Below are 22,475 nucleotides of genomic sequence, written 5' to 3'. Positions count from 1 at the left end.
ATAAACACACATCAAAAACACATGCGATAGATTTTCTGATTTTTTTTTCTGACTCAATACCAGATCCTGTTTAAACTCGTTTGGTAAACAGCATCATCAAATTGAATACTTTTAACTGTAAAATGAACCGTTTCCAGTTTTAGACATATGTTTAATTTCAGCTGTTTTGTGGGTCAGTAGGCACACATATACATACAGTCCAAATACGCAATAGTTGTTTGCTTATAAACTAACCACACCCACACTAAATCGTATAATCTTAAATCTCGCAAATTTACACACACACACACACACGTTATTGCAGAGGTGTTGAGAGAGTTGACCTGTGGCCTTATAATCAGTGCTCAATGTGCTCCAGTGTGTTATATAAGGGAGCAGTGAGTGCTTGTCAGATCCTCCTACAGATGCCTGAGCAGTCACGACTAACGCGGATGTTCTCCATCCATCCACTCAGCCTGGCTAACACAGACTTCACCTTAGCCTCTGCTCCTCAGTCCCACACACACACACACACACACAATAGCAGGCACACATACACGCATACATACTTCTACATGCACAAGTGTAATTGGGCAAAAAAATTCTAACGCACATTTACGCAGAATACATTCCCATTCGCACAAGTATGTGAAAAATCTTACAAGTAAAATAAAGAATAAAGTATTTATGGTAGGGTTGTTTGGGGTGGACAACATGGAGTAGAGGGGTGAATGGAGGAGAAGAGTAAAAGTTCAGAAAAGAGGCAGATCTAAAATCTGATCTCTCATCCATATCCTCACAAACGTTAAAGAGTGAACACCTACAGTGCTAAATGTTTCTGCTTTGTGGTATGCATGATATGATCGACTGCAGCTCATTCTACAAATCCCTGAAGTCCCACATCCTTTTAGATGTATTTTTCCGGTCTCAAGGAAAGGGTTATTTCACCATGGACCTGAAGCAGCCTTTGGGACCTCAGTACCTCAGGCTCTGAGAAGCCTGTAGCTGAGAATAGCAGGCGTATCCTACCCACAGTCTGATGTTCTCATGCAGCGCTGTCTGCAGGGAGAGAGATGAACCCTGATGAATAAATATGAAGATAACCTGCACCTCTGCTGCACTTTTTCTCTTCCCGTTCCCCATATGGTTCGACTGAAGAGAAGGATAAGGGAAAAAATCTGAGATTTTCAAAAGAAGCCTCTGGGCCATCATGTTTGTCTATGTACTCGTGCGTGTGTGTGTGTGTGTGTTTCGCGTACATGTGTGTTTGTTTGTGCATGTGTGTATCCAACTATCTTTCTTTGTGTGCCACCATCTGAATGTGTGCATACGCATTAGTGTGTAGTGGCAGTGTGTACGTGTGTGTGGGCGGCACTGTGTAGGAGTGTGCAGTTTGACAGAGCCTCCAGTAGCATGTATTTATGAATCTTTTGTTTTATTCTCCATCTCCTATTCAGCTCTGCAGTAATCACACCTAGCAGTGCTGCTCAAGTGCTGCTGCCCTTGAATGAAGAGAGACAAAATGGGCTCTTTAAAGACTTATTTCAACAGGTAATCCTGCCTCAGCCATCAAAACTGAATGCTGACAGTAGTGATGAGCAGTTTGTATACAGTGATCTATTTAAAAGAAAACAAAAAAACGACCATAAATCAAACACATCCAGTTCAGAAAGCAACAATCGGAAATATTAAACTGGAACCTGTTGCATGTGAAATGTATCTGCTTTGAATATACTTTGATATCAGCAGTAGCTGGTGTACTTTCTGGGCATGGCTCGCATTCTGGCTGAGTAGGAAAGAGGTGTGGGTGGGGGATCGATCCATTCATGGCCATATTGTACCTTGTTTTGACTATCAGCAGGTCTACAGTGACAAGGGGAACCAGGCAGGGTAATCCCAGCGTTACAATAAGGCTGTTCAGTTGGGTAAGCAAGAACGCAAACTTTATTTTTCAAAACAGATGTTACAAAGTGCTTTACAGGAGGAAGAAATGATGAAGAGGAAATTAAAGAAACAGATGAGACAATATATAAAAATAAGGAGACTCAAAAGAAAACTGATTGGCTTAAAACATGAATACTTTTTTACAGATTCATTTTTTCCCATTATTTTTTTTGGAAAGCTTTGTTCTGAAACTGTTCTTGGAAAACAGTGTGAAGCACATTACACAAAATTTTCCTGGTTGATCAACAGCTGTGCTTCATTTGACCTTTCAATAACAATATTTTGTTTGTGACTTTTATTCCATAGTGTTTTTTTTTTTTTTTTTTTAAATAAATACAATTATTCAATGTGGCTGTAGTTAAATTTTTTGTGGGCAAAATAGCCTTCTATACCATACCATACTATACTATACTATACTATACTATACTATACTATACTATACTATACAGTCACATATGTTTTGTAAATTTCCTGTAAACTTATTTTCAATTTTCCATCCAAAAATGACAAATGTGTACTATTTACCAATTCTATTAAGTATCATAACAATACAATAACACTTGTTAAGTTAGTCGAGATTTTTCCATAACTCAGTTGAAATGAGTAAATCCACTGAGAAGCTCTTTTCATTTGTTATTTTTGATGTTCAAAATTGAGACTGCATACAGTATAGTGGTCTGAAGTCACAGCTTGTTTCCAATCCTTGCATCATTTCCCGTTGGTACAAAATGTTATGAAGCTCTGTTTCACTCACTTATGAAATTCCTAGGAACCAGAATCCAGAGATGACTGAAATATAACATAAGTTAGTAGCAGTAGTGGCCTCTAATGCTGCCATGCATGCCTTCCATGTCTTCAAAGTGGAAACTTCAAGATGTGGATTTGTGATGGATTTTTATTTTTATCCTCCAAATGGGTCCCCATGCTGCGATCTTTGAATGCTAGATGAGTCTCCTCAATGTGCGTCCAGATGTCTCATTACTCCAACTAAAGAGAATCAAAGTGTAAAAATACCAAGGAATCTTTGTGAGATACAAAACAAAATTTAGAAAAACAAACCTGAATTGCTGCAAAACCAAATTCACATCTGTTCAAATGGGATTTATTTTTCTAGGAAGGCTGAATGATTTTACATTCACTGATCAGTAAGTTCAGTCCAAAGATTTGTCGTCACTGACTTTTTCTATCATTGGCATCACTATTGAAATGCACATCAGTAAGTACAAGACGCTGTTAAGTAGAGGTGAGCGAGTACACCATTATCTGTATCTGTTCAACCAACTAAATTATCTCTGTCCATAGCTGTACTTGGAATGGGTGAGGCTTAAATCGGAAGTGGGTGGGGCCTAATAGAAGTTGGTATTTTAAGCCTCAAAAGGATATGGGTTGAAACAGTGAGAGTTTCAAGCTGTTAATCCCTGTGGACAGAGTGGCTGTGACGATGGCAAGATGGTGTTGTGTGGCGCAGCAGCAGTGAATGTTCTATAGGCTCTGTATAGGGAAGAAGCTCTGTGTTTGGCTACCTGGCCTATCACAGAATGATGAGGACACAGCTACCCAATGAGGATTTTCCGCCATCAGGAGTAAGGATATTGACACATTTTACTTAGAGGACATTCGTGCTTGTAAAAAGTACATTATTCGTACAGGATACTCATTTCATCCAAGGATTCAGCTCAACCCTATCCCTGTTAAGTAAGTTGCATCTGTTTTGTTCCAACATACAAAGTACAAAAAGAGGCCTATAAGCACTATTAATAATGTCAACAGCTCAGCAACCATTTCATCTGCATTAGAGCTATCAAGTCATGGTAATTTCTGTAAATTATCAGGAGGTAACATACTGCATATTATTACTGTGCTGACAATAGCTTTTTCAGTCGTAGTGAAGGGAGCTATGAAAGTTGCAAAAGTTGTAAAAAGCAACTGACTTGTCATTAGTGACACTAATGATCCAGTACAGAAAGTTCAGCTTGATTATTCATTGAGTAAAAAATATCTGTAGCACTTTCTGATAAGGCACCCTTTATAAAGGGTTCATAAATTATAATGATTTACTTAATGTTTACTAAATTATTTATTAATTATGTATGTACAAGTTTGGGTTTGCCAGGTTGTGGAAAATCTTCATCCAGCATGACTCTTTGCTTTTCTTTTCAGCTAGGTCTTTGATTCATGATTCCACTCCAATGGACTGTTTGACCAACTACCTTCTGGAAAAAGGCTGCAAGACATCTGGGCAAAAATTACAGCTTCTAAACCCTTTATAAAGTGTGCCTTATCAGAAAGTGGTGCCGATGGTTTGGTCTCTACTGATCGGTAATTGTAAACGGGTGGCTGTGGCTCAAGAGGTAGAGCGGGTTGTCCGCTAATCGGAAGATCAGTGGTTCAATTCCCAGCTCCTCCAGTCCACATGTCGAAGTGTTCTTGGGAATGATATTGAACCCCAAATTGCGGATGTGTGTGTGAATGATTAGATCCTCCTGATAAGCAGGTTGGCACCTTGCATGGCAGCCCCTGACATCAGCGTGTGAATGGGTGAATGTGGCTTGTAGTGTTAAAGCACTTTGAGTGGTCTGAAGACTAGAAAGGCGCTACATATATATGCCCGTTCCATTTAAACCCGTCCACACCACACAACTGATAGTTTTCTTTCTTCTTTCTTCTTCTTTCGGTAAGTCCCATTCGGAGATATACCTTGTATTTTAAATATTTAAAAGTGTATTTTCTTAGTTTTGTTTGGGCAAAGATCTGTATTTCCTGGACTCTGTTCAATAGCTCAGCAAGCAGTTTAAATATTGTTGTCTGTTACAAACCATCCCCTGTACTTGGGCAAAGGCAAGAATACATTAGGATTTACAGCAGGCAAATATTTTATTACCAACCTTGCCCTGGAATATTAATACAGTCTGAATGGGACTTAATATTATGACATGACCTCTATCTTTTGAGAAACATGGAAGTTAATTTTCAGTGGAAATCTCCACTGATTATGGACACAGCAGAATACAGTTGACCTCTTCAATTATTAGACATCACAGGAGGACTCCAGGTAATACTAGTCCTGTGCAAATAGGGCTTAAGCTGCATATTATTACAACATTTATCATTTACCACAAGTTAATTTTTTTTTTTCTCAGTTTTGAATTAATGATAGTGGCCTGCGATCCCTTAATGTCCTAACTGTAATAAACACAAGAGAACACATGAAAAATTGTGGTATCTACTGTATTATCATCCCTTAATGTTTTTACGTTCCAATATGCCAGCAACGGGGTGTCTTTACTTAATACCGTGTAAAAAGTGTGTCTGTCATCTTCATGTTCAGCTGTGTACATCATCATTTTACTTGATGGCAGAGGACTGATGTGGATTAAGCACACACATATTCTGAATTTACAATAAATGCTATAAGCCCAAAGCAGACAAGTATATTGGCACACAGACACATATTGCTCTGTGCACTACACTAAGGGCTGCAAAGTATTAAGTAACATCAAATAAAACAGCCCACTGGCAATGTTATTTCCAACATGATCCAAAAACCTGGGTGTGTTTACATCTTTTAGTGGTAATAGAACAGGTAAGGTTATAAAAAATCAATCATGATTAAAATAGTTGAGATGCCACATGGTGAACTGATGCGCATCATTTGTGATGTTAACCATGAAGCATATATTGTATGTCTATGTGTCTCTAAAATCTAAAGCCTGTTTACATTACAACTTAAAGCCTTATTTTTGTGGCATGAGGTTAAATACTGTATATTGTACATTCTCATAATTAATCATTCAGATGTGTGTGCAGCAGTGAATGCTACAGAAATCTGTTTATGAAGCTGCTGAGATCAGAGACACAGAAAGAGACATACATTGCCCCATGTAGAGAGATGTGAAGTCAATGATGTGTTTTGTAATAATGGAGGCATATTTCTGCCTCATTTGTGCTACAAAAACTCCCAGGATCTCACAGCGTCTCTCACTTTCTACACTTATTGCATCCGATTCGCACAGCACCTTATAGCACTGGCACTACCTAACACCAAAAACAATCATTTATAGTCACATGTGTGTGTGGATAGTCAACCATAAAGCCTGTTCAACTGCACTGTATGTACTGGGGTTGAGCACGAAGAAAAGTTCCAAAGAGGTGAGAGAAATATGAGGCTCCTGACAAAGCATGTAAAGGGAAAAGAAAATTAAGGCCTGAGAGAAGCTGTGAAAACATGCTCTTTTAAAGCCATAGAACATTCGATTGGTGAGCTCAAGGTCTTCGATACACAACAGCCTTATGACTGCGTAGGTGGCTGCGCCGAGCAGCATAGTGTTGGTAGGCAGGGGAGAGATATATTAACAGCAGGAATGCTGTAGATCGTCAATTACCAGGACTTCTGCACTGACAGTTCTTCCTCTAGCACTTAGCCAAAGGTCTTCTGAGTTCAGCTCAACCTACCTCTGTCACCTAGCTCTCCACCTCCGCACATCCCATAATAATCCTCTCCTTGATGGGACACCACAAACTGGGTGGAGTGGAGTTATTTGGTGTAATATACTGTCAACTGAGGATGTTGTTGAGCAGAGTTGGTACAGCTGAGCAATGGCCACACTGTCAAGTGTATGTAGGACAGGATGCAGAAAGGTCATCAATTATTCTAATTTTTTAACTATTATTCTAAAAAATAGAAGCCATCTATTTTCTTCTACTTGAGTTATTGACTGTTAGAGACTACAGATGTCTTACGTCATTTGACGGGTTGACAAGGCATCACCTGTGCGTATGTGTGCTTGTTTGTCTGCTTGGTCAGACATACAAGTCATGATATGATTTATGCTTCCCTTAGGTGTGGCTGTTGGAGATGTGGAAAGATCAAATGCTAAGAGGTTTATTCATTTTCTCTGCACATGATTCTCATTGCTCAAAAATGCAGTGTTGGTAGGGATGGTGGTGTTTGGTCTGTGTATCACCATTTTTTAGGAAGAGCCAGACTTTGGTATTCTGCTGCTCCTTGCCTCTCCTTCCCCATTTCCATGTGTCTTCTAGCAAGCAGTAACTTGGAGAAAAAGCATGTTTTACATTGACTGTATGTACAACAAATGGAAGGAAGTTTGGTTTTATATCAGAAGCAATTACTCTTTACACAGTGATGATTGAAAAATGCACTTTTTGACATAATGTGCCTTCTTTGTGTTGGGTATTGTTGACCAGCTAAGAACTGGCCACTGCCTTAAACCCTTGAGTATTTAAAGCCGTTTTCACATAATTTCATGTTTTGTATTTTTAGAATGTTTTTATGTGTGTGAATGAATTGCATGTATGTAATTGCATTTGCTCAAATTACATCTTGAGGGGCAAATAAAGTATATTTAATAAAATTTAATTAAATTGAACTGAGTCCCTCCCTCAACTTTCTGACATCAGAATTAGGGGGACTGTATCTGACAGTTAACTAACTTTCAGAAACAGGCATGCCCCCTTTATGCAGCGAGTGGCCAGTTGTGTGAAGGTGAGAAATACAGCAGGATTTGGACTAACAAGCTCTTTTTCCATCACGTGGTGGACATGCAAAAGACACAGAGCTCTTGGAGAGAGATAAGTGAACCAGTATGATGCAGCCAGGAGGAGGCTATCAGGGCAGGCTTTTTACCCCGCTTCATCAACACTTCTGCCTTCAGATGTGGTTGTACAACCTAGTTCATTTCACGAATATTAAAACCTTCACTCTAGCTAGCTGGACACTGCACTGTCGATAAATAAATCAAAGGGTTCAATAATCAAAAGCCAGATTTTGGGTGAAGTACCTGTTTAAAAGGTCTCTAAAATTGTCTCCTTGTCTTTACAGGTATATGAAAAGGAGAAAGTAGGTGGAAAGGTGGAAATATTTAGTCGAAGTCCAAGCTACACCGTACGAAATGGAAACAAAGCAAACAAACTACTGTAGCTACAAGTCATGGATGGACAGTGTCACTAACAGAAATTTTGAAGAGCAACAACCAGAAAACCATCTAACAAGTCCCAAGTGACATTTGCAGGTATGTTTATATGCTGTTTAATGTGCTGCAGCTGAGCAGCTATTTAGCTATCTAACCTGACGTTTGCAGTGCACTTTTCCCCAGTGAATGAACCAAGTTGCTCCTAACATCTGACACTCCCCACCATAGTCTCTCAGGTGTATCCAAATAGAAGTAAACATGGGCACCTGGTTATATTTTAAAAATGGAGAGCAACTCGCAAAGATACATAATTAGTGGAGAGGCCTTGTACTTGGAGTCAAAAAACAGCCACCTGCACTAGTCTAGATTAGTTAGATTGAGGGTGCTATGAAAACCAAGAACAGTATATAGTTGGGTGAATCACGACAGCAAATTATTACTAGAAGAATGGCTGTTTCATATTTGAAATATTTTTCATCCCATCCAGCCCTGCTCCACCTGAGAAACAGCCTTAGATAAGCTGGTGTGCTGAGTTCAGACTTGCACTGATTTGAGCCAGTTGTGGTGAAGCATTGGCTCTTATTTGGCGCGAGATTTAAGAGATTGATTTGAGAGAGATTAGAGCATGTTGGGAACCATGTATAATGTTAACCAAAAATATCAAATTATGTTATATTACTAGATTTCAGCGTTGAGGCACTTACATTCATGATTTTGCATAGGCATACTAACCTAACCTATTACTGGGAATCATGAGAAAGTTTAGTGACAGAGACAAAGAGCGTCCCCGCAGTAACCATAGTAACTCACTCTCACTTCTGCCTGCATGCGCACAGAGTGAGAGAAGAGAGAGAGACACTGTGCTGCTGCCAGAAGAGCCGCTGACTCTGAGCAGCATGCATGAGAATACATTACAATATAACAGATTTGTGTATATTTCTTGCCTTCCCCCTGATGGTCTGAATAACTTGCTGCTGCTGTTACGCTGTGCTGCTCTGTCTTGTCTGTCCGTGCGCTTTCGGTGACCTTTCTTTTTCTGCTCTGCCTATGATCAAATGCTGACGTTATTGTTTTATGTAAGATATGATTTGCTGTATCGAAATAAGTACTCCAACTACGTAAGCGGATGACACAGAGGGCACCATCATGAAATTAAAATATAAATTTCTCTCTTTGGTTTGTGATTTTTTTCCCAAAGGAGAACACAGGATGAGTGATTTATAGGGTAGATATGTATGATGTAGCAGACCAAAAAAATGCACTTTGACTTCAAAGGCTGACTGAAAAATGCACCACATGAGAGTTTTACAGATGGGGCTGAGCAGCGAGGGTTAAATGGTAAGATGGAGATGAAGGTATAAGTCTGGACTTGAGGTAGCAGAGCCGTTATGCGCTTTTTGTTATGAGGTGATGATATCTCAGATTCATTTGTGATTTGTCAGGTATATCTGTGGGTGAGTAGTTTGGCCATAAGGTATGTCACATTCTTTTTCAATGTGTCAGGAGTCCAAGTGAGTGTGTGTGTGCGTGCGTGTGTGTGTGAGTATCTGCATACTGTGGATTCCTGGTGTGCAGGTTGCATGTGGGAGCAGAGAGAAAGCACCTGGCTGAGAGGTGAGTCACAGACACAGGTAATCACTCTGACATTTAATTCTAATGAAGTACTGGGAGGATAATGGTACCCATTGGTATTAGCAGACGTGCACACACAAACCACTCAAACATGCACTCAAATGCATGCAAAACACAAGCGCACAAATACACACATACACACATATACACATAAAAAGCCCTCAACACTTACCACTGTAAAAGCTGTGCTTAAGACCCTGACTCATACACATTAAGGCAGAGAATACGGAGGCGGGAGAAGTGTTTTGAGGCCCCAGACAAGATGACAGTCAAAAGGACACTTACACAGCCAAACAGTGCCAGCGCTAACAGGAGGCAGACGGCGGGGATGAAGGGAGAGGGATGGAGAGGGTAAAGAGGTGACTAATGCAGGAGATGCTGATTAGCTTACTTGAAAACAAGAGTTACAGGGAAACGGAAAGTGAGTTCATAGTTTCTGCAGCTGAGTACATTGAGAACTCTCAAATTAACAGTCTCACTTTGGAGGAAACGGGGAATATTCTCACAAGTAATATTGCAGTCAAACAAAGAGCGTGCCGTTTCACGAGGAGAAACATTTCCAGTTGGTCTCTGATTGACATTGCATTTATTTGGAAAGGTGAACAGCGAGATTCAGTAAATTAAAGTGGGGTTTTCTCAGTTGCCAGTCTATGTATTTGCATGTTCAATAATAATACAGGGTGTGTGTGTGTGTGTGTGTGTGTGTGTGCGCGTGTGTGCGCGTGCGTGCATGTGTGTGTGTGTGTGTGTACGAGCAGTGTTATAAGTGCAGAGCTCATCAGCATGTTTAAGGTCACATTTGATGTCACTGTGCTTCCCCACAGTGAAAGGGTTGACTACTGCTTGTGGTTTGTCCCTGACTCACTGTGGTTTCGAACAGACCGTGCGTGTATGTGTGTACGTGTGTGTGTGTGTGTGTGAGAGAGAGAGAGAAAGAGAGAGAGGGAGAGAGAGAGCGAGATCAAGAGAATGACCAAAGGAGTGAGAGATTCTTCAGTTTTGCGATGTGAGTCAGATGTGTTCCTCAGTCATAAATGCTGGGTAAATGTTAGGAGCCTTTACACCGCTGAGATCGCAGCGACGCCGCTCCCTCATTTTGCTTCTGAGATTTTTTTGGGTTTTTTTTTCTTCTGCCCACACACAAAATAACACAAGTAACAAGTACAAAAGCCGTCATTTCTTTAACCTCTGTCACAGTTTTGACGTTTTTGACACTGTAAAACGCCCATGTGGTTTTGGGAAATTCTGCCTTTGAATTTCTTGCTCTTTTGTTCTGTCTCCCCCCCACCCCCCAAGAGCAGTCAGTATTTGCTGATTGTCAGCTTGTGCAAAGACTACAATGACTTTATGAGTGACTGATTGTGTATCAAAGAGACCGTGTGTTAGAGAGAGAGAGACACACCGAGAGAAAAATGCATGTTTGATAAAGAAATCAACTGCTGGCTACCAATGCAGCACAAGAGCCCTTGAAATTTTGCTTGTTGCTCCGGTAACAGCAAAGACACATTCAGGTGAGTATCAGTGTAAAAAAGTGAGTATGCGTGAACTATGCATGCACGTGGTTGCGGATAACGGACACTCCCTAACATTTGTTTCTGTACAGCATTCTGCCAATCCTTTCACTCTCTGAGTAGGCTCAGCCTCGTTCCTTTCATTCATTTAATGCTAGTTTGCCCTCATTAATGTACAGTACTCATGCACAACTTTTATTTTCATCATAATTTTCTATGGCTGTGTAGCATTAGTGGCCTTTGCTGTCAACACATCTTTTCTTTATTTGGGGATGGAGAGGGGCTTTCTTTGGATTGTGTTCCCCCCGCCAAGTACAAGTACATGTACTTGTATTTCCATTAAACACGATGCTTTTCATCGAATTCAAAACCGACAGTCCCTTTCACCAGGTTGTCACGCCCCCATCATTGTGCTGCTATTTGACGATGAATCCGGCAGCTGAAAAAAAAATCTTGAAAACTGACAGTCACTTCTCAGGCGTGGACCTTTTTAAAACAATGTTTCAATTTTACTTTCAAATGAATGTTTTTTTTTTTTTGTTGTTTTTTTTTTTTGTTGCCAAAGCCCGTGTTTGAGTGGTGGAGGTGAAACCCATTATAAGATGTGTCGGCGGAAAGAGGAGAGAGAAAATGAGTGAGAGGGGGAGAGAGTGGCTCTGTGGTGTTCGATGAGTGGGCTGCCATGCATTCTTTTAGCCTTATTCACTGAGTAAGCGTGGGCGGCTAATTCGTGTTTGCATTCACCAGGTTTACCTAAGGGGGAAATGTTTTATTATATGCTGTCTTTGAAATCGATGACTAATTGTACTCCTTTTTTCTCTCTCTCTTCATCCGCTCATGTCTATCCATCTCCATTTTCTCCCCCAATCCCTACCTCTGTGCTTCTTTCCCCCTCATATCACACAACACTGTCCCCTTCTGGACTTGGATCGAAGGGTTGCCGTGTTTTGAGTGATGGTCTTTCAAAGGAAGGATGAGGATCTGTGCTGTCGCAGTCTGTAAAGATGCACTTTCGGACTCTGGCTGCTGCTGCACACAGAAAGGTGTGAAAAAGGTGTTTTATTCCATCAGCTGAATCGCTCAGAGAAAACAAAGAAAGCACAGCAGAGCAATACTGACATGGCCTTGGGAACTGAGAAAAAAAGAATATATTGAGATCTTAAGAAATAGGGAGAGTGTGATTGAGAGGCAATAAGACAGTAGAAAAAAAAAAAACTAGGAAAGAGAAAGAAGTGCATTCTCCCAACATGAGTCATTTCTGAGTGAAAGCTTTGTAATTTAAGCCACACATGGTGAAGGAGACAGAGAGGCAGAGTGAGAGGGATAGATGGAGAGATATGATGGAACAGGTATTTTAATCAATACAGTTTGTGCTATATGCGGGTAAAAAGCAGGCATATCAACAGTGATTGTGTATTAGGCTGCCAAAATGGCTACACTCAATTCTTAGTCTGAATACATCCTGTAGCTGCTGCTGCTGCTCTGCAAACTTGCTGCTTTTGCTACGGAGCCTGTGTAAACACTGAGTTAGAGTTTGCTAACCATACATGTAGCACTGCACCTCTGTTGTATTCAAAGTATGAACTTACCAGAGGGAAGGCAGTCCTCTCAGTGTCTTAAAGGCAAGAGACAAAAACAATATCAAGCAAGTCTAAAGTGACAAAATTATGACTTACTGTGATGGAGAAAGGATGATTTCCATTAAAGTCAATACAGCAAACCTGAAATTAAATATGGCGGCCGATTTCTTCTTCACTCACAGAATGAAGAGCTGTGCAGAAGCAGTGCGCTTAGTGCTGCCCCTGGTGGCTGGAAGCTATATTGCAACAATACTGATGTAGGAATGTAAAGTGCTGTACTCCATCACAGAATCAGGGTGTTTGTATTTTTTTTACCAATCTCCCTGTAACAATTTGATAAAACCCTGAGTGATCAGTTGTGCATCAGGGCTAGATGTAATGAAATCAGGGGGACACAGCTAGTCTATTTAAAAAGAAAAAGAAAGAGAAAAGTACACCTTGCAAAAGCTCCAAAACTCTTGTATGCACTTGTTTGGAGTAAATAAGAGTAAATGCAAAGGCATGCAAAGCATGAACAAGACTTTTGTGTGTTTACAGGCACATTAATACATTGGGTATGAGTCCTGGATATGATATTTACATGGCATATTGATTCTAGCAGCCAGTCGTTTCTGTACTGACTGAACAGATGAAAACAAACCAAATGAATATTTTGGCTGCCTGAATACTGCTGCACTGAGGCCTAATACTCTGCTGGATTTGACAATATACCTTTAAATTCATATGGCCCCCCATGCAATCATATTCTACATACATCAGTGAGGTGTAACTTTACGAGCTTGGAGGGCACGAACAGTATCTGCCTCTAAGCAAAAACCCTTCCCCTCAAAATCATCACACTCTATTCTGTTATTTCCCGTGGTGATACAAGAGAAATGTTTTCATCACTGGCTGTATGTTAAGTATTTTATTAACTGTGAGGCGTTATCTGATATTTTCTGTTGCCTTGTATCAACTGATGCAGCAAAGGTCTGAAAAAGTACATTTGGCTGAACACGTCAAATCTGTTCGATCCACGTGGCCAACTGTACATGAGTCATGTGGTATTTACCATGACCTGCCTCCAGTCCTACCTCCTCTCTGACCGCCAGCTACTATTTAATTTACTGTGGTCTGGATGATGACGGTGTCCTGGCTGCACACACATGCACACGTGCACAAACCCGCACATATCAACTTGACAGCTGGTGTTTTCAAAAAATGGTCAGTAGGCCTTTTGTGTTTTTTTTTTTCTCTCCTTCATCTTGAGGAACAAAAACAGAGACACATGTTGTGAGTCACCGCAGTGTGTCATGATGATCCGTCAGAAAGGACAGCGTCCTGTGTTGGCGGCAAGCGGCAGATAGTTTTTATGACCAGCACCGTGCTGCCCACAGCGGACAGGGATATGAGAAAGCACATCTATACTGACAGAGTTTAGCGAGGAAGCTCCTGGTCCTTTTATGTGTATGAAGAAGTGTTGCATTTAGAGATTTCTTTGCCATTTCTGCACCAGTACAGTCTAACTCCTAGATTCACACAAGCTCTTTTATTCAAATAAAAGGTAACTCTATCTATCTGTTACTGAAGGCATCTACATGGCTAATTTTAAAAAAATTCTTAAAACATAATTTTTTTCTGAAAGTTTGTAATTCTTTGGAAACAAATGTTCTAACAAATGGCACTGCAGCTGACGCCATGCTGTGAGTATGCTTGTCAGAATTGGGCAGCAGAGTGACAGTTCAGATACATTTTTGTTCAACGAATTAGAAAAACATTTTATATAATGTGTCACTGCCATTCTTTGACAGACTCTCATCACTGTAATCACAGGTCACAAGTCTTAAGTTAGTCTGTAGGCGAAGTAAATGCATATTCAAGTGCTTGTCTCTTGTTTCCGGGATTCAGAATGAGGTTTGACTGGTACAGGTGAGGCTGCTGCTGTGCCTAAAAAAGCAAACAAATGATGGTGTAAAACATGCGTGAAGACACACACATTCACACAATGTTTCTAAGAGTCTGCAATGCAAAGCATGTTGACATTACTCTCTGAAAAGGCACACAATGACACTGAGGTTTAAGATGGATTAACAGGGTTGTCAGAGGAATAACTGAACCTCTTTTTTTCCCCTATAACTTAAACTGCATTATGTGTATTTAGAATTTAATTTCCGGTCTGCATTTACAAATTCATTTTTTATACATACATAAACACATGAAAAAAGAGACAGATACTTAAATAGAGCAACTCAAAAAAGCAGTACAATAACCAGAGTTTTTTTTCTGCAGTTTGAAAAAAAGGTGTAGGCTGAAGCCACAGCTTATAATGAATATTCTCTTAAAAGACGTTATGTTAGACCTCGAAAGGTGACTTCAATCAACCAAAACAGAACAATCAAAATCAGACAAAAGAAAGCAATCAAAAAAAATATCAAAACAAACAAAAATAATTAAGACAAAAACAATCAGAGCAAAACAAACAGAACAATACAAATCAACAATTTACATATTCTGTTCTTCTTTGCCAGTCTTTCTTTCTGATCGTCCATTTCATATTTGTTTAATGTTATTTTTAAATGTTCGTTTAAACTTACTAAATGTTTTACATGTTTTCACTTCCTCATTACAGTTGTTCCATAAATTAACTCCTTTGACTGTAATACAATATTTTACATCAGTCCTCACTAATTGTTTTTTGAACATACAAATTCCTCTCATGTCATGTTGACTTTCTCTCATTTGAAACAACTTTTGGATACTTTCAGGTAATAATTGATTTTAAACTTTGTACATGATTTGAACCATTTTAAAAGTCAACCAAATCTTTAAATTTTAGAGCCTTTAATTTAATAGAAAGTGGGTTTGATGGTTCTCTGTAAGTGGTTTTGTTTACAGATCTTATGGCTCTCTTTTGAAGGATGAAGATTGGATTAGTGTTTGTTTAATATGTATTTCCCCACACTTCCACACAGTACCTTATATATGAGACTATGAAGGAACAGTATAAGGTGTATAATGAAGCTTGATTTAGAAGATCTTTAAATTTATATAATATTACAATTGACTTTGATATAATTTATATGTGGCTTCCAGCATAATTTATTATCTATTCACTCTAAGAAATTTAATTTCAGACATTCTTTCTATTTCAATATCATTTATCATGACTTGACCTGTTTGAGTTAGTTAAATGATTCCAAAGATTATAAATGTAATTTTACTTAAATTCGGTGTTAGTTTGCTAGAATCAAACCAAATCTTTAGCATTTCTAGTTCTTTTCCATTGTATCCAAAAGTTGTCCCGAATCATTACCAAAATAAAATAAATTTGTATCATCTGCAAATAATATAGTTTTTGACATTTTTGAAACCTCACAGATATTATTTATGTACAAAATAAACAACAATGGTCTCAACACTGAGCCATGGGGAACCCCAAAAGTAACTTTAGTAGTAGTGTGTTGAGTTACAGTTATTTATTTGAACATATTGACACCTATTTTCCAGGTAACTGCTTAACAAAGAGAGTGCTTCCCCTCTAATTCTAAATATCTCACTCATGCCTCACAGGTATAAGATGCAGCACAGTAAATAGGTGCAATGTTAAACCTGAATTGTAACTTCCTGGAAAAGGTCTTAAGTTCTTTTTAAGGGGTTTCCCAGTGAAATTTCACAGAAAGAGAATAGAGTAGGATTCCCTTTCTAACCTCAGTCCCAACCAACAATCACCACACCAGCATATGGTGGAGTTCACCTGACAGTGAAAGGACTCTGACCTGGTTTTGAAACAAAGCTAGAAATGAGGGAAATCCCTAATATGGAAATCAGACACCTGTGCCAGAAAGCTTCAGGAGCTAAGGTGAATAAAGTAATCATTCCAAAGGCTGCGTGCCACACACTCCACCTGCAGTTTGCCCTGTGTGTGTGTGACTTATAGTCATCATTACCCAACCGTTACAACTCATTCCAAGTCCGTGACAGGGCAGAAGTGCAAGCTTTTGGCTGAAGTCCACAGTCAGCGCCAGCCTTCTACAGTACCTTCAACAGGAAGGAAAGTTGTTTTTTTTTTCTCTCAGAGTTGTAGTCCCTGGAGTCGGCAGGCAGCTTTGATCTGCCACCAGTGAAACTATATCAAAGGACACACAGGTGATAAAGCAGTGCACAGTAATGTCCCTCCCCTCTCAGTCTTCTCGTCTTCCACCTTATCAGTGTGGCCTACATCACACAACTTTCATGACAAGCCCACGCATGGTGTTCTGGTATACTGCACACTGTCAAGGAAATGTATGTGAATAAGTGCTGAGCAGCACTTTAAAGCATTCAGTCTTTCTGGGTAGAATGTCCTTGAATGTGATATTTACTTATTAGCTACCATTAGACCTCTACCAAAAGAGCAGGGTTCAGTCTTCACCATGAAAAATATAATATGTGACTGGACTGTAGAGCACCTGCTTTACTCAAAATCATTCAATAACATTAAAATGATAAGTCTTTGCTTCTCTTCAAGAAACACTTTTCATCCTGTAACTTTTTCTAGCCTCTACATTCATGTATAATATCATGTGAAAGGCACTTTCATGTGACGTAAGCACAAGCCGTTTTCATGTGCTGTATGGCACTCTATCACTGATAAGGATCGAGACATCAAATGTTTTTCATGAGGTAACTTAGCAACCCATGAGCCGGGAACAGTAGGCTGAGATTTGAGGCTAGCTAAAAGTTCGACCGTCTAATTGCTGACATCAAAGAGGACTTTCACAAGCCATGTGACATCACCCTGCGGTACACTGGTCACACGTAGATGGTATTGACCTAAGCTACATAACCTCCAAGTACTTGAGGCCAAAATAACAGAGCAGCCTGTGCTGAGCATGGTTAAGGCCAAAGTATGACACAGCAGTCTGCTGTGAATCTAAAGGAGAAAAAGAAAAATTTGGGACTATAATGAAACATGTATAACATTTATTTTTATTTTCCCTCTGCAGACAACTATATTCATAGAGTAAATCAAATATATATCCTTCATATATACAATATGAAAAGTAGAATACAATCTCACAGCTCTAAATGAAAAGAAAAACTCAAGCTTTATCTGGATGGATTTTTTTATGTCTATAAACCCACTGCCTTTCAAGGCAGGACCTTGAAAACACAAGTGTCTTGAAAGGTCTTTTTCAGAGGCACAAGGTCTCTTTCTGCTGTGGTTTTGTGTTGTGGAGAAAAGCAGTGATGGGAGAGGGAATGCTTCAGCTTTTTCCTCTAACAGAAAGTCACATATTTCTAAATGAAAGGCCTTTCGCAACAAGGCTGCAATCATGTTTCTCTGAAAAGCCTGTCTGCCCTTTGGCCTCAGATATCTCTTATAGGCAAGCAAGAGAAGGAAAGCAGAGGGAACAAATGAGAAAAGGTTTATTTACAACCTTTTCTTTACTCCTTTTTCTACACCTCACCTTTTCTTCCTAATATGGAACCTCTGTCTGTCTATGCTCTGTCTCCTCTCAAGGCCGTGTCAGCGTGTATCAGTGTATCCATCCATTATCCATCCAGCCATCCATCCATCTCAGGTATTTGAGCAAGAATTAGCTGGTAATGCTAAGGCATTGTTTCCCACGCCGAACATTGAAGGGTTAACAGAGTGGCGTAGGAGTAGTTTCGATCCGTCAGGTAGGTCAGGTTTCTTTTAACATGACTGCATACCTGTGTGAGACTGTGTGAGTATGTGTTTGTGTGTGTGCACATGTGTGCATGTATTTGCATGCTTGTATTGAGAGAGACATAAAAAGGCGTAAGAAATCCCATCATTCTTGGTATGGCTGGCCCAGAGAGCAAACGGAATTAGACAGCCAATCAGATCTGTGCATTTGCTTCAGCGCTGTGTTCACAGATTCACCCCATATAAGAGACTCCAATTCCTCAGTGACCATCAAACCAATATGAAGCATTTAACATGGCTGTAAAATCATTAGTATCCTCTTACAAGGACCAGACAAGAAAACATTTTAATATAGAAAGTTTTTTTACATGAAAGTTCATTCTTGGCCTTGGAAATAGAAGTTTGGACAAAAAATAAATGAATAAAATTAAAAACTCAGAGTCCAAATAAAAACCTAGTAAGTTGGCCTCGAGTCAAGATTTTTTTTTTTGTTAGACTAGAAAGTTGTTGTATTTATCCTCAATGAAATACATTAGAAAATAAAGAAACACAATGTCTTGTCTAGATCATTGGCCTTATGGTATATTATAATATACACTATATGGCCAACTGTTTTTTGCTGTGTGCTGTAGACCTCCAATGTTGTCCAAAAACTATTAAAAACATGCCAATGAGCCACAACCTTGCACTGGGTGACATGTTCCTTCATCACAAAGACTTTGGGGATGGTAGTTTGTTTAGAAATGGCTCTAAAGAGTAATAACAGTGATCATGTTTTCAGTCTCTGGAGTGAAGTTCTGTGTAAAGCAGAGGCTACTGCGCTAGAGCAGGAATTTGATTATGCTTACTTGTTGCGCTACATATCACAACCTCTTGAATTTGTACTGAAGTTCTTTGAGAATTTTACAATGTTTTGGTCAGACTCTGATCAATACAGCGAGTATGAATACACGTCTTATGCACATGAAGAAAAGGTTGAATGTGATAAATTCATAGAAGCATACTTGAATGAACTGGAGTATTCAAAGGAGGAAATACAACAGAGATGCTGAGAGGGAGAGAGCGAGGTCAACAGCAGATACTAACATTACTGTGGTCTTGGTCATAAGCACAGATGTGACTTTGGAGTCAAAACTTGGATTTTTTATTTCCTCCATCCATCAACAGCATAACACGAGATCTGAAGGGAAAAACTGGAATTTCTGTCCTGGGACCTTTACCTGGGATTTTTTTTTCTATTCCCAGGTACAGAGCACTTCATTTTCTAACAAAAACTTCATACAAGTTGAAAGACATGGAAAGTTATCAGTTGTTTACAATACCTAAGGCCTCTGCCTTACACAGAACTACTCTCCAGAGACTGAAAATGAGATTGCTGTTGTTACTCTGGAGCCATTTCTAAAGAACCTAATGTGCCCAAAGCCTTCATGGTGTGAAACATATCACCACACAGTGTGGCTCACTGAAGTGTTTTTAATAGTTTTTGGACAATAATGGAGGTCTACGGGGGAATAACATATATCAGGCTGTGGACACACACACACAATACTTGTAAGTAGAATCAATTCATTGTTGGTTTGGCTCTGCACATGAAATTTGGTAGCAATGAGAAAAATATAGCCTCATATCCAAGGAAAATCCTTATGCTACAACATACAAATATAATTTAGACAAAATTTTGTTTCCAGATTTGTGGCAACAGTTTATGGAAATCCCTTTCCTGATTCAACATGACAGTTCCCCCTTGCACAAATGTAGATTCTTAAAGAAACTGTTTCTTGTTGAAGATCTTGACTGGCTCTTAGACAGCACTGATCTCATCCCCACTGAACCCTGATGTGACTTGCAAACCCAGCCTCATCACCCAACATCAGCGCCCGACCTCACTAATGCTTTTGTGGCTGAATGGGAGCAAATCCTTGCAGCCAGGTTCCAAAATCTAATGGAAAACAGTCCCAGAAGAAAGGAGGCTATCATTATGGTTTTGGAATGAGATGATCAAAAGTCACATTTAGGTGTAATGTTTAGGTGTCTACATACTATTGTACATCAGCTGCATCCCCTTGAGTGCATAGTTAAGATTCAGCCGCACACAGAGAGGCATGGCTAAGAGAGATACTGAGATTGTAGAGCGTATTTTTTAACACATGCATACCTGGAAATGCAATGAAGGCACCATGTATTTTAAAGCATCCTTGCTCTGTTGCCATGCTTTGTGCAAGGCAATGTGAGTACGAATTCAGTCTGTTTCACACTAACACATGCATGCATTAATGTCTTGTACTAAATATGACTTTAGAGCAAGTGACAAACATCAAATTTCTTCAGATAACTTCACTTGCTTGCATGAGTTTAACTTGTTATATAATTATTTTTTGACACAAGTGCCAATATATTTTAAAAATTAATTTAAAAAATGTGCCCAGTACCTGACTCATAAGTTATTAGCATGGGCATTTTTTGCAGTGTACATACATATATAAGCACACACATGCGCACACACCTTGTTTAATCCCTTTCATGGCGGGTGGCTGTGCAGGCGGATGCTGTTTAAACAGAGCGGGCCCTTGATGTGGGGCCTCTAGGGGCTAGGGTTTGTGTGTGTGTCTTTCACCCTGGATGTGTATGTGTGCCGCTCCGAGTTTTCTGGCCATGGGAACAATGGTCCTTTAGAATGTGAGGTTACTGGTGCGCTGACCCCTGGCAAATAAGAGCCATGTTCTGGCATTCCAGGCCTGATTGGCACTTTGAGCCTGCAGAGAGCTCAAAGGAGACACAGGAAATGTGACCAGTGTAATTGGTTATATATTAGCGGAGCATTCTCCCCCGTTTAAATGATGGAACATTCTTCAGTGACACTTAGGTGGATGGGGCTGGGATTCCACCAGCTATGGGGAGAGACGGGGGGGAGGGGGGGGGACAAACAAGGGGGTAAAGAGGGGGAGATGAAGGAAGGAAAGAAAGGCGAGATGTGGGCAAAAGGAAAATGGAAAGGTTTAAAGATTTGTTCCAATCATCTTCAGCGAAGCAAGATCTTTTGTGAAGGGCGAGGAGAGAGACCATGGAGAAAATATTGGGGTGGGGTCATCTCTCGTGCACCCTGTGTATTTACCCCTGTGGTGGTGAATGGGGCTGTCAGGTCATGATATGTTCAGTACTCTCCCTCTGAAGCGTGGCGAGCGGGGAGGGCTCCATGTGTGGATAGGGTGGAGCGTAGGCCAAATCAGTAGCTTGACCTTTGACTTGGGGTGCTTGGTTGCAGTTCATAAAGGCTTCATCTCACAACCTGTGTGTGTGCCTGTGTGTATTTGCGCACACATACGTGTTCTGAGTGCTATTGTATTTTGAATCTGAGCATCCCATTCCTCAGAAAACCCATTTGTGCATAACAGGTATCTGTCAAAATAACAGTACCCTTATTGACTGGTGAAAGTAGCTTGAAAGCCCATGCATAGATCTGTAGCCGTGTGTCAGAGCGTAATGAGTTATTATCCTCTGAGGCTCACCCGGGGGAAGTCACAGCACCACCCTGCATTCCTTCCTTATACAATGACTATAAAGATGGGTACAGATGGGTGATAATGTATTCACTAAGGCGATCCTATCTAGATCCTGCCCATTCAAAACAAAAAGCTTGTTGGGGTAGTTTAGATAACATTAGTCTGGCAGAAACCCCCACAGCTCGCAGGCACACTGGATGAATGTGCACGCACACACACGCAAACACACACACACACCTTGGTATGTGGCCTTAGGGTAAATGCAGAACACACAGATCTGGTTGTAAACTAACTAGAGGTTGTCAGTTTCTGTCTGTCAGGCCACTAAATCCTATGGGAACCATGAGAATCTTGTCAAAATGGACCACCCACTCCCATCAACACAGAGACAATCTTTGGATTCACTGAAGTTCACATAAAGCCGATGACAGGAACAAAACAGTTAGTGAAAGTGAAGAACATCTCGATTATTACAGTTCACTTTCACGGGCTTTTGAATAGAAAAAAAGTCATGAAAATGTGTTGAAAAATGAGTTTATATTGTTCAACTTGAGATCATTTATTTATTTAGAATTTAGAGAAAGTATTTTTTCTCTAGTAGCATAATTTCTTCTTTTTTGATTTGAAGACATTATTCATTTTTCTAACTGACTGGATAATATGGTTGAAATCAATATTACTGTTAAAAATAATGAAATGAACTGTGTTCTACTATAAAAAAAAAAAAAACTTAATTGACTGATTTTTATCAGTTAACTGCAATTTGC

The 22,475-nt window shown here is 39.8% G+C and overlaps 1 long non-coding RNA gene across 1 annotated transcript; it reads right to left on the bottom strand.

Annotated features, from left to right (window-relative positions):
- Positions 1-2,355: 2,355 nt before the first annotated feature.
- LOC122992373 lies at positions 2,356-12,708 on the bottom strand. Its single transcript, XR_006406035.1, has 3 exons — positions 12,586-12,708; positions 11,871-12,025; positions 2,356-2,910 (listed from the first exon to the last, which is right to left on the bottom strand). It is a non-coding gene; the product is annotated as an uncharacterized LOC122992373 (long non-coding RNA).
- Between the last annotated feature and the right edge of the window lie 9,767 nt (positions 12,709-22,475).

This window comes from Thunnus albacares, chromosome 11 (genome assembly GCF_914725855.1).
Source record: "Thunnus albacares chromosome 11, fThuAlb1.1, whole genome shotgun sequence".
NCBI classification, from domain to species: Eukaryota; Metazoa; Chordata; class Actinopteri; order Scombriformes; family Scombridae; genus Thunnus; species Thunnus albacares.
This window is presented reverse-complemented; position numbering and strand designations above follow the sequence as displayed.